Consider the following 15921-nt stretch of genomic DNA (forward strand, 5'->3'; position numbering starts at 1 on the left):
GAGGTCTGATACTGAACTAGGTCAGTGTTTCCTGAACCATGATATGTGCTAGGATGCTGGTGACTCGAGGCGGGGATGTTAACTCTTCCAATATTAATAGACATTTTAGACAAAATACTGAAAGACATTAGCTTGTTTTTGGGTTTAGAAAATCAAGGAGTCTTTGGTTAGAACTCTCCAGATTATCAAAGGACTGAGAAAGTCTTAAGTTGTCAGTTGTGCGAATATCCAGGCAAAAAGACTTGCAGCTCACAGGACCAAAAATGCGAAGCAGTGAAACCAAAACCTACAAATTTAACAGGGAAGGAAAATTTCTCTGGTCTTGAGTAGCTATAAAAAGTGATGGTGTTAGGGGATAGACAGAATTGTTTTTTAGCCATGTGCTTAGAAATATTTCAAAGCAGTATTGTATTTAGACGGAGATAATGGGAACTGCAGATGCTGGAGAACTTGAGGTAACAAAAGTGTGGAGCTGGATGAACACAGCAGGCCAAGCAGCATCTTAGGAGCACAAAAGCTGACGTTTTGGGCTGAGACCCTTCATCAGAAGGGTATTTAAATGGCTTGGTTTGGTTAATGTAATTTTTAAAACATTTCTTTTGTGTAATAAACTTCTATTTTATTGCTAAAGCTAACTCTGCAACTCTGTGTGAATATGTTTTAGCAAGAAGCATCCCTTTAAATTAAAGAAAGAAAAACTATCCAGCCAGATTTCAGTATGGGTTCTGACCTATCCATTAGGAACATCAGCAGGGATCATACCACACTGAATACTGAAATTATGCACTCAAAAATACTGCTTAGGTTATTCACTTCACCTAAAGTGGTCTTCACCTTTCCATCACCTAGTGTGTAAGTTTATTTTCTGAGACTAAGTAACTGAGCTCTCCAGAACTAATGTATTTATTTCATTAGAGGTTCTTCTTATAGATCATTTTTCAAATGGTTCAGTTTCTGAGCTTTCATGTAATTCACTGCCTGTGCCTCTCCCTCTCTACTGATAACACACTTCTGAGGCAATTTTTGCATTCCCCAAGCATGGATCTTTGGCATTATGCTTGACAATGAAACTGGATAATGTTAACTTTTCACAGCTAGTTCATCCCAGCAGGATAGCATACTTAGTTTCCATTCTATGCTCCAATACAATTGTTCCAGAAAATTTATTTAACCAGGAAAAAAAACAGATGGTACTTCCACTATGCTTCAAATGTTTTGGAGTCAGACCTTTCCAAGTCCATCATACTAAATCTTCAGAAATATAGCCTTCATGTGAAAAATCAACTGACCAAGTAAGTAAAAGAAATTCTGTCACACAGCAACTTAGTTGCAGCTTGAACAGCATTCTCTGGGTGCATATTTTGGTGCAGTGCATGTTTAAATACATGGTTTGCTGTATTTTCACAAAAAGGTAATAAAAAATGTCAGCATAAATGGTGTAAACAAAACACAAAACCAGAGATAAGTTAAGGGGGACGTTATATTTAGAAATTAAGTTTCTTGTGGTTCTAATATCAATTTGGAAACTTACTGCATATTGTTAAAATGCTGTTGTATTCAGAATAACACTGATGCAAGTTAATTTGGTCACCAAAATGACATTTCAGAACTCAGCAGCACTGTACCTTAAAATGCATCAGAAACAAGAATGTAGTTTAATCGGACGTTGAGATGGTAGCAATGTCATATTTTCACAAACCTGTCTCCCAAAAACAGATTTCCTTGTTCACTTGTACTTAATTTTCAGATGTAGTTCTGTTTTTGTAGTTGTACCCTGCTGGTAGCCAAACATGCTGCTTATTTGCAGGCTAGTTTTAGGAGCAGATAGGAGAAAGGGCTCAACCAATTAAGTGTTCTAAACTTTGTTTTAAGTTAATCCAATTGCAAAGTTTTAGACAAACTTGATGCCAGTTAACCTTAAATGACAACTGTCTTTTAGGTCAAGTCTAATTGCTCTTCTGTCTCTTGGCCCTTTCCATGGAAATAATTCAAAGTCAAAAGTTGCATAATTTGCCAATGACTTGTGCAAATCCGGTGATTTCTGGTATAGTTGGGTTTTGTCATATAATTCTACTTATATTGATAAATGACAGCTTTACACTGATCCTACTTTACTCATTACCTTATTATTGTTCAGTATGCACATGTTAAAGAATTGCTTCCAGGTCTAAAAGAGGAGTCAGCAGTATCATATTTCTTTACACTCAAACTTTTTTAATAATCCTTAATATCGCAACAAAAGGAATGGGAAACAGAAAACTACTTCCAGATCAATTAATTTGCAATAACTTACATCTCCAGAGCGCCCAAGACAAGGGAAACAACTTGGGGGTGTTTTTTCTAAAAAGGAAATTGGTCACTGAGTAAGAATCAAAAACAGGAGACCACAGTGATCCCTGAATTAGGGATTAGAAATGAAACAGCAGGGTGGTTCCAGGTCCTAACATTCCATGCTAAATTTTATACACACACACACACACACACACACACACACACACTGTAATGTTCAATGCTCCAGTCAACTAAGTGCCTAGGGACCTCGTAGTTGTCTATTCAGCACCGGCAAGCAGGCTCCAGACACTGGAGAATCAATGGAAGGACCTGAGCCACTCAGTGATCAGCAGCCAAACCACCTAACTACCTGCCTTCTGTCAATGAGGAAAGTGGAAGAAGTTACATCATTACTTTAAAAACAGAGACAAAGAGAAAGAAACAAGAATTTAGCCTTAGAAATACAGTAGAAATTGATGGGAGTTGGAAGCAGATAAATCTCCAAGACCTAAGGGTGCAAATTCCAGAGGCCATCACGGATGTGGGGGAAGGGGGTGGGTGCTTCTTGTGAACAATTGCTGCACTCTCTACCTCTTCCTCGCAGCTTCGTATAGATGTGGCCAGATCAACATGAGCTGCCTGCACTACTGACTGGAAATTCCAGTTGGAGCAGGAATAGGACAATTCATGAGAATTGACCTTCTGGTACAGAAGCAGCATGGAAGCCAGAGGTGCCAAACTGTGCTTCCTTCAATCAAGACCCTGACTCTTTTTAAAAATTCACTAGTTAGACCAACATTTTATTCTTCAGCACTTCAATGTGGGGCAGGCTTGTTCAGTAGTGGCTCTGCCCTCACCAACTACGGAATCTGTCAGACTGTACTGCAATCAGCTAACAGTTGATCAGCAAACCCCTTTGTAAATCACAGACCTTGATGTTAAAAAGTCTCATCTCAACAGAAGCTGCTGGTCAATAATGGGCTAGCAACTTTCAGGTCACTGGAGGCCCAGACTTCAGGGCATCTAACAGGAAGAAGGCCATCTTTTTCTTTCAAGTTTTGCAAAGTGCAACCTGCAAGGACATGAAAACTGGAGTGGAGGGGAGGAGTTGGCAGTGGAGGTGTTGGTAGTAGAAACCTAAAGACAAAAGGAAGGGAAGCAGCATTCAGCTGCCATCTTCTTATCTCCAATCACTGCCCCTGATTAGCTCCAGAATAGGGTACATTGAGGATATTCTGTCCCAGCAGGAGAGTTGCTCTCATTCCTCAGTCAATAAATTAGCTATTTTCCTCACCTGAAATTAGACAGGTAAATGGGCTGGTGAGGAGTTGAGGTAATTAAGTGGTTGCTAACTGATCACTTACGGACCTGGATTGTTGGCCAGGAAGGTTTGTCCTCATTGGACTTCTACCTCAGCAATTATGTGTTGGGCGTGAAGAAAAGGGGCAAGTATCACTCAATGGCCAATTCATTCAACTATTCTCTCTTCTTGCTAACTTTTAACCTCCAAGGAAGTGAAAATTGAACTCAAGGAGTTGGCTTTCTTAAAGGCTTTCAAATGCAGATAGAACAATCACACATCTGGTGGGTTGGGAGCATGTAGAAAGCAAGTTTGAAAAAAATGTGTAGCAAGTGAAAAATTAGTGCCAATGATGAAGCAAGAGTGTGAGGATCAAAGGTTGTGTATCAGGTTTTTATATTAACAAAGATAAAGTGCAGATAATGGCATCTGGCCAACACATACAGCTTGTCCTTCGATGGAAACCTACGATTTGCCATCACAGATTGTTGAGGCTGGGGAAGGTTTTGGAATTGAACAATTAAAAGTCAGTTCAATGGGGCAGGTGGGATCAACTGGACATGAGCAAAAGCTTGTGCTCTACTGGGGAATTTTGAATGAATTCTTAATTTGAAGATGACAGTGTGAGTCTCAAGGGCTTTTAAGGATTCAAACTTTGCATGGTACACAGTTGGGTCAAAGTTCCAGCAGCTGTGTAAAATAAGTACAGCTGTAAGTGAACATTACTGCAATAGTCAAAAAGAAGCTGGCTTGTCAATGGAGTGTATGTAGTGAACAAAGCTGAGCTTTGGATAAATCAGAATTTCATAACTCTACGTCTGTTTATTGGCTAAAATAACAGCTAAGTTGGCTAATGAAGACAAGGCACATGGGAAAAGGTTGATTTTTTATAATGCATGGACTGAAATAAGATGATGCTGCAGAATAGCGATCAGCCCTGTCCAGCAGTCCTTAAGATGTGTTAATGGCACCTCAGATAATCTACTTAATTCGGTGGAATGATCTAATAGATTATAATAACAAAAGTATATCAATCAGCATTTGAGCCAATTCTGACTTCATTTTAGAGCACACTCCATCAACAGCTCAACTACCTTTGCTCAAATATCTGTTGAAACTCTACCCAAATCAATTTAAGCAGTAGAAATTGAGTAAACAGCATTCACAACTTTTTGAAGAGTTCCAGGCTCTCACTACTTCTTATGTAGAAAAATCCTCCTGAATTTACTTAAGAAAAGCTTAGCGTGTATCCACTTTTTCTTGTGCCATTCCCTAAGTTATAGTTTCTCTGAAAATATCCTACTCAATTCTTACATAGTTTTAAATACCCCAATTCTATGAAGAACAACCATCTAAATTCAATAAAATGAAAAGCAAAGAGCATTTCATTATGCAACCCTCTAAATCAATTGTGCTCGAGAACCTGTATCACACCCTGCCAAGCTCAATGTATCAGTATCATTCTTGGCACTCGGGGCTGAAATCTGAACACGGTACTTACCATTATAGCTTATGTTGTTCATCCTCAACAAGTACTAAGGCCAAGAGCATCACCTATGCTGCCTTTACTTCAAGGCAGATAAAATGGCCACACTGTAACATGATCAGCAAAGAGAAATAAAGAGATAGACAAACAGGAGGCTGGAAGAACACAGCAAAACCAGGCCAGCATCTGGAGGAAAAGAGAAGTTATTTTTCGGGTAATACCCAAAATGTTAACTTCTCTTTTCCTCCGGATACTGCCTAGCTTGCTGTGTTCTTCCAGCCACCTGTTTGCTTAGCTTGGATTCCAGCATCTATAACATTTTTGTCTTAAAAAAATAAAGAGATCATCTGTTCAGTATTCAAACCAAAATTCAAACATATGGGATAGTAACATACAAGATTGAAATGAGGATTGGATAATGAAAAAAAAAGGACAAATAAATGTACTATTCCAGGTTTGGTAGTCTGGGACTAATGGGATACTGCATGGATCAGTGCTTGGGCCCAAATGTTCACAACTTGTGTTAATGATACAGATATCGGGACCAGATACAATATTTACAAGTTTTCAGATGACTCAAAATAAGACAGAAATAAGAAGTGAGGGGAGGATGCAAAGAAACTTCAAGAGGTTTTGGACAGATTGAGTGAGGGGGCACGAATATGGCAGATGGACTATAATATGAAAAAGTATGAGGTTATCATCTTTGGTAGGGTGGAATGAAAGAATTTTCTTAAATAGTGGAGAACTTGGGAGGTGCTTATGTCAAAGGGACTTGAGTATTTATAAGTCATTGAAAGCTGACATGCAAGTGCAGCAAGCAATTAGGAAGAAAATATTATATTGGTCTTTATCTCAAGGGAATGAGAGTGTAGATTAGAAATGGCTGGCTTAACAGATATAGAACCTTGGCAAGACTGCATCTGCAGTACTGTGTATAATTTTGCTCCACTTACCCAAGGAAGAATCTACTTGTTTTAGAGACTGTGCAACAGAGTTTCATCAGAATAATTTCTGCAACGATAACAGTCCTTTGGGGAGAAACGGAGGAAACTGGGCCTGTATTCTCTGACCATTTCGAAGAAATGAAAGAAATTATCTCACTGAAATTATCAAAATTCTTAAAGGGTTTCACAGGGTAAATCCAGAAGAGACATTTCCCTGGGTTGGGGCCCTACAGCCAGAGGTCAGCATCTCAAAGAACTAGGGGACGAATCATTTAGGTCTGGGATAAGGAGGAATTTCTTCACCTAGAGCGAGTGATATTTTGGAATTCTCTGATCCGAAGGCTACAGAAGCTCCATCATTGACTTACTTTTGTATTTCTACATTCAAGACAGAAATGAACATTTTTCCCACGTACAAGTAACCTCAAGGGACACTAGGTTAGCACACAAGAAAGAAAGTGAGGTAGATAGTCAGCCGTGCCCTAAAATAATGGAGAGGCTCAAGGGGTTGAATTGCCTATTCCTATTCCTCTATTTCTATGTTCCAGGAAAGCAACAGATTAATTATGCCACCACTTCCCTCAAAGTCAAATCCACTGTACAACCACAACCTTCTCCAGCGTGTTGTCCTTGTGCAGAAATTGCTCTTTTACGTGTCATTTTGTACCTGTTTTTTCAGTAATGGCTGTTTCAGCTACAAACATTCTCACCCTCTGGGCCTCCCGCTAAGTGAGCTGCCAACTCCTTCTTCCAAAATCAAGATCTTTCAAACCTTCTTCAACGATTGCACCTCCTCACTTTTCTTTCCTAATTAGTATTCTCTCACCTTCCCTTTTTCCTTTATGTTCCCTCCTTCTGTGCAGCATTTCAGGATGATGATTTCTATACCAGGAGAGCTACAGAAATGCAAAGTACATTGCTTGAAAAATACTGAATGCTGTATTTACATTTGACGGTGAGAATTTCACAGAAAGATTATGAATAGCAGAAGTCTGGATTGAACATTTTTGTAAGGGATGGATGGGAAACATAGACAAGGAGGAAGCATTTGCAATTTTGGCTTTCAGGATCTTGCCAATACAATATACTTTGAGAAATTTTAAATGCTTAGCGTACATCTTAAAGTTTATTGTGCCTATAGTTGTAGATCTGAATGCTTTCTTTTCTGCCGTTTCTGTGGTGCACAATACATTTACTCTAATGGTAAGAAAATTAACATTTTGAATTTTTCTGCAGTTTCATTAAATGTTATCCCTGCTGTGCGTGAAGTATCAGCTTCTTGCTGGATTACCCATTCATGGACATTCTCTCTTGCTTTTTTCATATTGCTTATTTTTAAATAATTTATTGCATTATTCAAATTTACATGGCATTTAAAAGAAACAAAGATGAGAGATATGTTCTCACACAATTGGTGAGTATCATAAAGTTTGGCACAATGCAAAAAATGCACTGGTTATTGAAACCGATCCTCCCCACCTATACTCTCCTCTCCACCTATCTTCTTTTCTCTCCATCTTCGGTCCGCCTCCCCCTCTCTCCCTATTTATTCCAGAACCCTCACCCCATCCCCCTCTCTGAAGAAGGGTCTAGGCCCGAAACGTCAGCTTTTGTGCTCCTGGAGATGCTGCTTGGCCTGCTGTGTTCATCCAGCTTCACACTTTATTATCCTGGTTATTGAAACCCCTCTTCTGGATAAGTTTGATGTAAGTACACATCTACTTATGACAGAGCCTTGGGCTGCTTCAAAAGTTCCTCCATACAGTGTGTAGTCAGGGCTTAGTCAAGCTTAATGAAAATAAAACTTTAAGAATAGTACAAGATTTTAAAAGCATGTCATTTAACAGTGTAGTACACTGCCCCGAACTTTACTAGTGTAATATTGCATAATATAGTACGACATCATTACAATGCCTTTCTTATTTTCCCAACTGTTATTTTCAGTCACAGTGACAATGACAAAGTAAGTTTGACAATAAAACCGCTACATAGAAAATCATGTACCTTAAAACAAGTTTATACAATAAAACATGATGGCTAGATATTTTCTTGCTGAAGGTAGCATAGATGACAGCCTAGTGTCATTATCATTGGATTGTTAAGCAAGAGATTGGAAACCTGCGTGTGAATCTCATCAAGGCAGATGGTGGATTTTGAATTCAGTTAAAAACAAAAATATCTGGAATTAAGAATCTAATGATGACCATTGATCCATTGTCAGTTGTTGAAAAACCTAACTGGTTCATTAATGTCCTTTAGAGAAGGAAACTGCCATCCCTACCTGGTTTGGCCTACATGTGAATCCAGAGCCACAGTAACGTGGTTGATTTTGAACTGCCCTCTGGGTAGGTAGGAATGGGCAATAAATGCTGGTTTGGTTAGTGATGCCCTCATCCCGTGAAAGAATAAACAAAAAGTACCTGTCACTTATATGGTACAAATGTTACCTGCCATTTGTCATCCTGCATACTCTCTGTAATTGAGAGCTCTGCAAACTCCATGCTGGTCAAAAGGAAACAACAGAAGTGGGTGTAGTTTTCTTAATAACATGGGAAAAAGACCAAAACATGGTGACAGGTTCTAATAGGTGCAGATGCAGAGCTGGCTAATAAAAGAATAAAACAAGTACACCATAAATGGGCACTGTATATTTTCTTCACTCAGGAACTTTTATTAAAAACTACTGTAAAGAAACAGGCAGGTAAATATTATGCTCTCTGATGAAGGGTCTAGGCCCGAAATGTCAGCTTTTGTGCTCCCGAGATGCTGCTGGGCCTGCTGTGTTCATCCAGCCTCACATTTTTTTATCTAGGTAAATATTTTAGTTAGTTACACAAGGATGGAACATCATGCAAAACAGATTCTAGGGGTGAATTTACCAACTTTAAGCTGATACATGCTTAGCTCTTTTTCAGATTATTCTGGCAAGCCTCTATATTAAAGTTAAATTCATGATATTACATATTGGAAGAAAATATGAGGGATATATATTTTCAGGAAACTGGTCACATTTATATAGCATTGTTCACAATCATACAGCATCTCAAACTGCTAAACAGCTAATTAAGTTTTCAAATGCAGTCATTGTTTATAAGACATTCATTAGTCAATTCACACATTCTCATAAACAAAGATGTGATAATGACCAACGAATCAGTTCTTGTGACATTGATTCAGGGATAAATACTGGTCAAAAGACTAGGGATAACTGATCTGTGCTACTTCAAGATGGCGCTGAGGGACTTTTCTACATGCACCTTGGGAGGAATGGGCAGGGGATGCAGTGCAGACAGAGCCTCGCTTATACATTGCATCTAATAGAGATCATCCTCTATGTGTGCAGCACTTCCTCAGTGTTACTCTGTAATGAAAGCCTTCATTTGGTGCTCAAATCTTTTGAATGGGTCTTGAACTCATAACCTCCTGCCTCAGGAGGTGATAGTGATACAAACTGAGTCAGAACTGACATGATTTGGTATGAGTAAGGATGAAGCAGTGGATCTCGGAATGCTCATCACTCAACCCTGTCTCACCCAGGTCACTGCAGAACAGCAAACAGAATGCAGACATTTAAAACACCTCCTGATAATTCAAAGCTATTTGGTGCACCAGAATTTTCTTTTCGGAATTATCCAATTATATGAATGAAGTTACATAAAACAAAAGAATTTAGTCATGAAATGTAAATTATTAGTTGATTTGAATGGAGGATTTTGAATTAGGACATTAATAAAGTGGTAACTCAACACTGCTGTGATCAGGGTGCACTCTGCATACTGCAATGCAGAAAAGAGGGCACAAGACTGTTCTCATTCATCAAATTGTCAAATTTCAAAAATGGTTCAAAAAAAATGTACCCTTTCACCTTAAAAGAAGCCACTTGATAAATTTTGTAATAGAATGTCACCATGTGTCATGTTTGCATGGCGAATTCAACCGATCAGATCATACTATAATTTGAGAGATTTCCAGCTATTCTTTGTCATGTCTCAGACACGTTACTACACAGTACAATCTCAACTGACTCCTAAGTGAACTGAACAGCATGAACTAAATAACTTCTAAATGTTCTATAAATCTTTCTGCATGACTTAGTGTCTAGGCACAGGTCCCTTTACTTTCAGAGTCATCTCAATTTATTATTTTCTCTAAGTAGCATTAACTTGCAGTACATGAACAAACAATCTTCAAAGGCAATGACAGCTGCTTTTTAAACACAGTTTTCTACAGCTGATCAGGCATTCTGGACAATATTATAGCAACTTAAAAGTAAGGAACTCCATTTGCTGTTTGGACAAGACACTGACACTGGACCTAAAAATACATTAGATTACACCAACAGTACAATATTAGTAGAAACAGACAAAGATCATTAAAGATCTTCGATGTTAGATAAGCAGAGGTCAAACCCTACTTTCCTTCAAGTGTTGTAGTTTGTCAGCGTTTTGTTTTGTTTTAGAGGCAACCTACCTTTAAACTTACTGAAGGCTGAATCTTAGCATGTAGCAGTCATTTTAAACATTTGCTTCTGTATAAACAATTCGGTAAGTTTATTTGTAAAGAACCACATCTGGTTTGTTGCATTTTCAGCTGTATGTGCTTTCACACTTGGTTCACATGAGGCACAGCTCAATGCTTTCACACATCTCACATTTATGAGTCAGACAATTGTGGAATCAAACTCTATGCCAGGACAGGAGCACATAATTTAGACTGACATTTCATTGAAATCCTGACAAAATGCCAGATGCTTTCTCTCATCTTGCTGTTCCAATCATTTAGGTGGGCATTAACGATTCCCCCTGACTACTCATGACCAGGCTGGATACAGGAGATTGTGAGAAGCTGTTCCTGCTCAAAGGAACAAGAACAAGAAGGCATAGATTTAAAGTGATATGCAAAAGAAGCAAGGATGATGTGAGACAACTATCACTTCGCAAAGAGTTAGGGTCTGATGTGCCTTGCACAGGAATGTGGTGGAAGCAGGTTGAATTGAAGCAGGACATGAGAGGCTTTCTATAAAGCCAGGTCTCTAAGATATAGAAAATGGGCTGGCTTTAAACTGATATATGCAGCACTTGGTACTAGACATCTTTTCAACCCGCTGCTAAAAAAAACAATAGCAGTCAGACAGGAAATAGTTTGGGTCGATGATGTCAAAGAGCATTGCTGTGGCCCTCAACATTCTATAAAGAGGACCTAGAAATCATCCAACACATACAATACATCAACTGTATATTCAAACGAGGTGCTGGGTTCCAAGACTAGATGTTTTCTGGAAATACTATTATATGATAACTTGCGTTTAATTTTTCTTTTACTTCCAAAGATGGAATTCAAATGGAAAAGCAAATACTTTTAGGTTGAATATTTTCATCTGCACAAATCAGAAAACCCTTGTAATTCAGTCAACTGAATAACCAAAGAGGTTTTTTTAGGCATGCAATAAACACAAAATTCTGGCACACCAGCAAGTTATGCTTTATTATTATTTCTAAATTTGAGTTACAAGGGAGAAAATTAATCTTTTTATTGCTTCTCACAAAACAGAAATTAGATGAGGAGGATTTCTTCAACCCAGGGGTCGTGAAATTGTAGAACTCATTGCTACAGAAAGCTGTGGAGGTCAAGTCGTTGAGAGTATTCAAGTCAAAGACAGGTAGATTCTCGATTAGTAAGGAGTTGAACGGTTGTGGCAAGAAGGCAGAAAATGGAGGTTGAGAAATACATCACCCACTATCAAACAGTGGAGCAGATTAGATGGGCCAAATGGCCTAATTCTATTCCCATATTTTATGGTTTTAGGAATACTTTGGATTTAATAATCTATTCAAAGCTTTGAACAGTTGCATGCGATCAGATCTATTATCAGACAACAAATTCATAGGTTATATTCATGCTATATAGGCTTTTATGTACATAACAATTCCTTTCAACCAGAACAGCAATTTAAAGACTATTGAATATCGTCTCAGACTCTACTTTTTATTACATTTGATTCGAGGATCCGTACTGTTAATTTTGAGGGTAGAATTCCAATTGCATGTGCTCTTGAATACTGTCTGATTGAGAAAACAATGTTATGTTTTATATGACAAGACTTAGTTTTCTTTGGACAGTAGTGCGCACTTGGAATTGTTAGGTAATCAAATAGATTGAAAATACATTCTCCACCTATATAATAGGCTTCCTATGATCAAGCTTTGTAACCCCTGTGCTGTACCATGCTTGCCTTTTGCAGCTCAGGTCAGATTATTGTCTAATTCACTGGAAGGCATTCTTCTTGCATAAAGCTCAAACAGTTCTTGGAGGATTATTTCACATGTGGTCTTCATAATAAGATGCCTGTTACTACAAAGCTATACAAGATTTTACTGGCTCACTCAGAGAAGTCATGATTAATGGCAGATGTGCATCACTGCTTTTATTGTATCAGCACAGTGACCTAAGCTTTGTGAAGGTGCAAAATGAAATATGGGCCCTAAGAAGTCAAAGCACTGTAGGGAGGTAATGTATTTTTCTACCTCATGAATGGACCTCAAGTCACCATCAACCAAAAATCTTGGCAAATTTTCTAACTCTACAGCACAAAAAAACTCTTCAACCATTAACACCAAAGTGCAAATCTTTCTTGCCCCAAAAGCTCCCATGTGCACACCATTTTTAAAACATTTCTGCTGCTGGTCAAGTTTATCTGTACATTAATGGAGAAATTAAACTAGGTCTAGAGAGTTAACATTGTTTACTTTTTTGATAGCACATAAGGCACAGTGGATCTCTCCTACAGCAACCCTCTGGTAAATCTCTTGCATTTCCCGCACGTTAGCTCTCAAAACCCCACACTCCCAACAAAAATAAACACAGATTCTGCCTTGTCCTCAGTTATCACCTAACCAAGTTCCACGTCCAGCATATCAGTCTCTGCCACTTCTGCTCCTACAATCCAACCCCATGACCAAAGAGATATTTCCCTCCCCACTCCTATTAGCCTTTTGTAGGGACCGCTCTCTCCGCGACTGCTTCGTGAGCTCCACACTCCCCACTAACCCTATCACCCCCAGCACCTTTCCCTGCAACCCTAGGAAGTGCTACGCCTGCCTCTATACTTCGCCCATCACCTTTATTCAAGGCCCAAAGCAAACCTTTCATATCAGACAGGGGTTCACCTGCACATCCGTAAACTTAGTCTACTGTATTCGCTGCTCCCAATTTGGCCTCTTGTACATCAGTGAGACCAAGCGTAGAGTTGGAGATCATTTTGTACAGCATGTGCACTCAAATGCAACAAACGACAACAATTTCCGGTCTTCAACCATTTTAACTCCCCCTCTCACTCCTTGGGTGACACATCCATCCTGGGCCTCCTCCACTGCCACAATGACACCACCCGCAAACTGCAGGAGCAACACCTCATTTTCCGCCTCAGGAACCTATAGCCTGATAGCCTAAACATGGGATTCACCCGTTTTAAAATCCACACTCCCCCCACTCCGGCTTCATCCCATGTCCAACCGTCCCTCTCATCCCAGCCTCCTTGGCCTGACACGACCTGTCCATCGTCTCTCCCACCAATCCGCTCTACCCATCACACTGGCCAATGCCTACCACTCTCTATGTGCGTTCACCTATCACCATCCTACCTACCTTCCCCAGCTTCACTCCTCCTCCATTTAACTCCCTCCCCTCTTCCCATTTCTGAGGAAGAGTCCCAACCCAAAATTATCAACTTTCCCACTCCTCTGATGCTGCCTGGCCTGCTGTGTTCCTCCAGCTCCACACTATGTTGTCTCTGACCCTGTATTTGCAGTTCTTGCTATCTCAAAGCAAAAATACATTTTTTCCCCCCCACAGACTTTAACATATTTAGCAAAACATTCAAGATATCTCTGGATATTTTTCACACAAGTACTCCTTCCAAATATCTCTGAATATTTGAGAATGCAAGGATTTCATGGTAAGAATTTCTAATACTGTTCAGTTCATCACAGGCAAATTCATAATCCACAAATGCCAGAGTGGAAGGAAGGTTCAATTTTGACTTTTTTAGAAAATTGCAAACCAGGTCCAGGCCAGATTTTTAATGTACTTTCGACAAGTGAGGATCTCTGCAGGGGAGATAATTTTGGAAAACTCTTGTGGTCACGCCATAATTGCAGGTGCAATGTATAAAAGTGCAACTAAAACTACTTTACATCAAGGCATTCAGTGCCATTATACAAAAGTAAATTTGTCATTATCTCATGGCTTATCATGGCAAAAGATGTTAATATTAATAATATTGAAAGGTTTATCGTATACACATAATGCTGTCACTGAACTTGGAAATGCAAACATGAAGTAGCAAATGAGGACGTGGCAATATGTTTGACGAATACCATCAACAACCTTGAATCATCAATAAACACAGAATGAGGCTGACTGGATTTTCTCCGCTCCCTAACATGGTATGAGCAATGGTGAAGAAAAGTGGGAATATAACCCCTTTTGATGCTCAGAATTGAACATAATTCTGAGTTGAAATTAACACCTTACAAAAGTTTAGCAGTGCTTCCTTGCTGTTCCACTCTACATGTTGATCAATAAGAGTCCTGGATAACAAAAGGTAAATCACTTCTATTGCGAAGTTGGGTAGAGTACTTGTGGATCGGGAGGTAGGAAGTTAGAGCATTGTCTCCAAAGGCTATACAGTTAGCAGGTCAAGCAGCAGTTTTTGCCAAGACGACAACTTTTGAATTCAGCCAATCAATTTGAACCAGGCGCTTGGATACCAAAAACAAATTAAATTTAAATCTGATGGTTTTGACAACATAGGATCAATCCTATTGTACGAAATTGATAATATAAGGGTATAAAAGAAGGGGGAAGTTGGACAAAACCCCAGAGCTAACTGCCATCCACAAGAGCTAACTGCCCTCAGCTCTCAAGAGAGAGCCGTTGGCTCTCTCAGCCTCCTCTATGTCTTAGAGAAAGCAAAGAAATAACAATGGTACCCACAGCACAACTAGTTGACATGCCTGACAGAAGAATTGACGGAGAAGGCACAGAACATTCTGGAAGACATGTAACTTGGCTGTAATTTTGAGAGAGTAAATTTTGTGTGTATAAGTGGGATTTGTATTTATTGGAACTGCATATCATTACAATCTTGCTTTATTTATCAATAGTTAGTAGTTAGAAGAAAATTTATTCGGTTCGTTAATAGCCTCGTGAATTTGTTCACTGTTAGGGTTAGATAAATTAATTGTTACTTGTTGATTGTAAAGTGAGTTTCAGGGATTTGTTTTCTTTATCCACTAGAAGTTGCTGAAAGGCAGGTTCCAACACTTTCCACCCTCCTTTTACAGATTGTAGGGCGACGTGCTCCTCTTTGGGTGTTTCATTTTTAGTTCTCAGGGAGGGTTCATCCTCCACTTCACAACAGATTGGGGGGCTCGTCATCTGGGACTTGGATGGATCTGAATGGATTTGGACAGAATTGAGGTACGACAGGTCCCAGCAGATTTAAACAGACCTTTGGACTAGTGCCCTGCATCTTTAATTAAACCTTAAGCGAGAATTGGAAAATCTGTTTGATTTTGGTTGCTTGTTGTTGGTTAAATCAATGGTGGAGAAATGGCTCTTAATGCTAAAGACATGCTAGGGGTCAAGAATGCTTTGCAAATTTGCCAAGAAAGTTAAAAAAAAATAGAAAAAGGTGATACTTTTAGAATCAGCAAAATGGCTGAAATTAGGTTGAACTAAGGTTTAAATAAAAAGTTTAAATTATAACGGAGTTGGTCAGGCATTTCGGTATATCAGAGAAATGGTTACGTCCAGTGAAGATAGATTAAAAAAAATTGTAAATGAGGCATTTGAAGATAGAATGTGAAATTAAACGGCCGGAGTTAGAGGACGCAGAAAGGGAAAGTAGATTCCCA

General features: G+C 39.1%; 1 protein-coding gene across 4 annotated transcripts in view; it reads right to left on the reverse strand.

The window, feature by feature from the left end:
• The window catches only part of LOC125452818 (CYFIP-related Rac1 interactor A), a 182748-nt gene that overhangs the window by 89577 nt on the left and 77250 nt on the right, over positions 1–15921 (reverse strand). The window lies entirely within an intron of this gene.

Source organism: Stegostoma tigrinum, chromosome 4 (assembly GCF_030684315.1).
Source record: "Stegostoma tigrinum isolate sSteTig4 chromosome 4, sSteTig4.hap1, whole genome shotgun sequence".
NCBI lineage: Eukaryota > Metazoa > Chordata > Chondrichthyes > Orectolobiformes > Stegostomatidae > Stegostoma > Stegostoma tigrinum.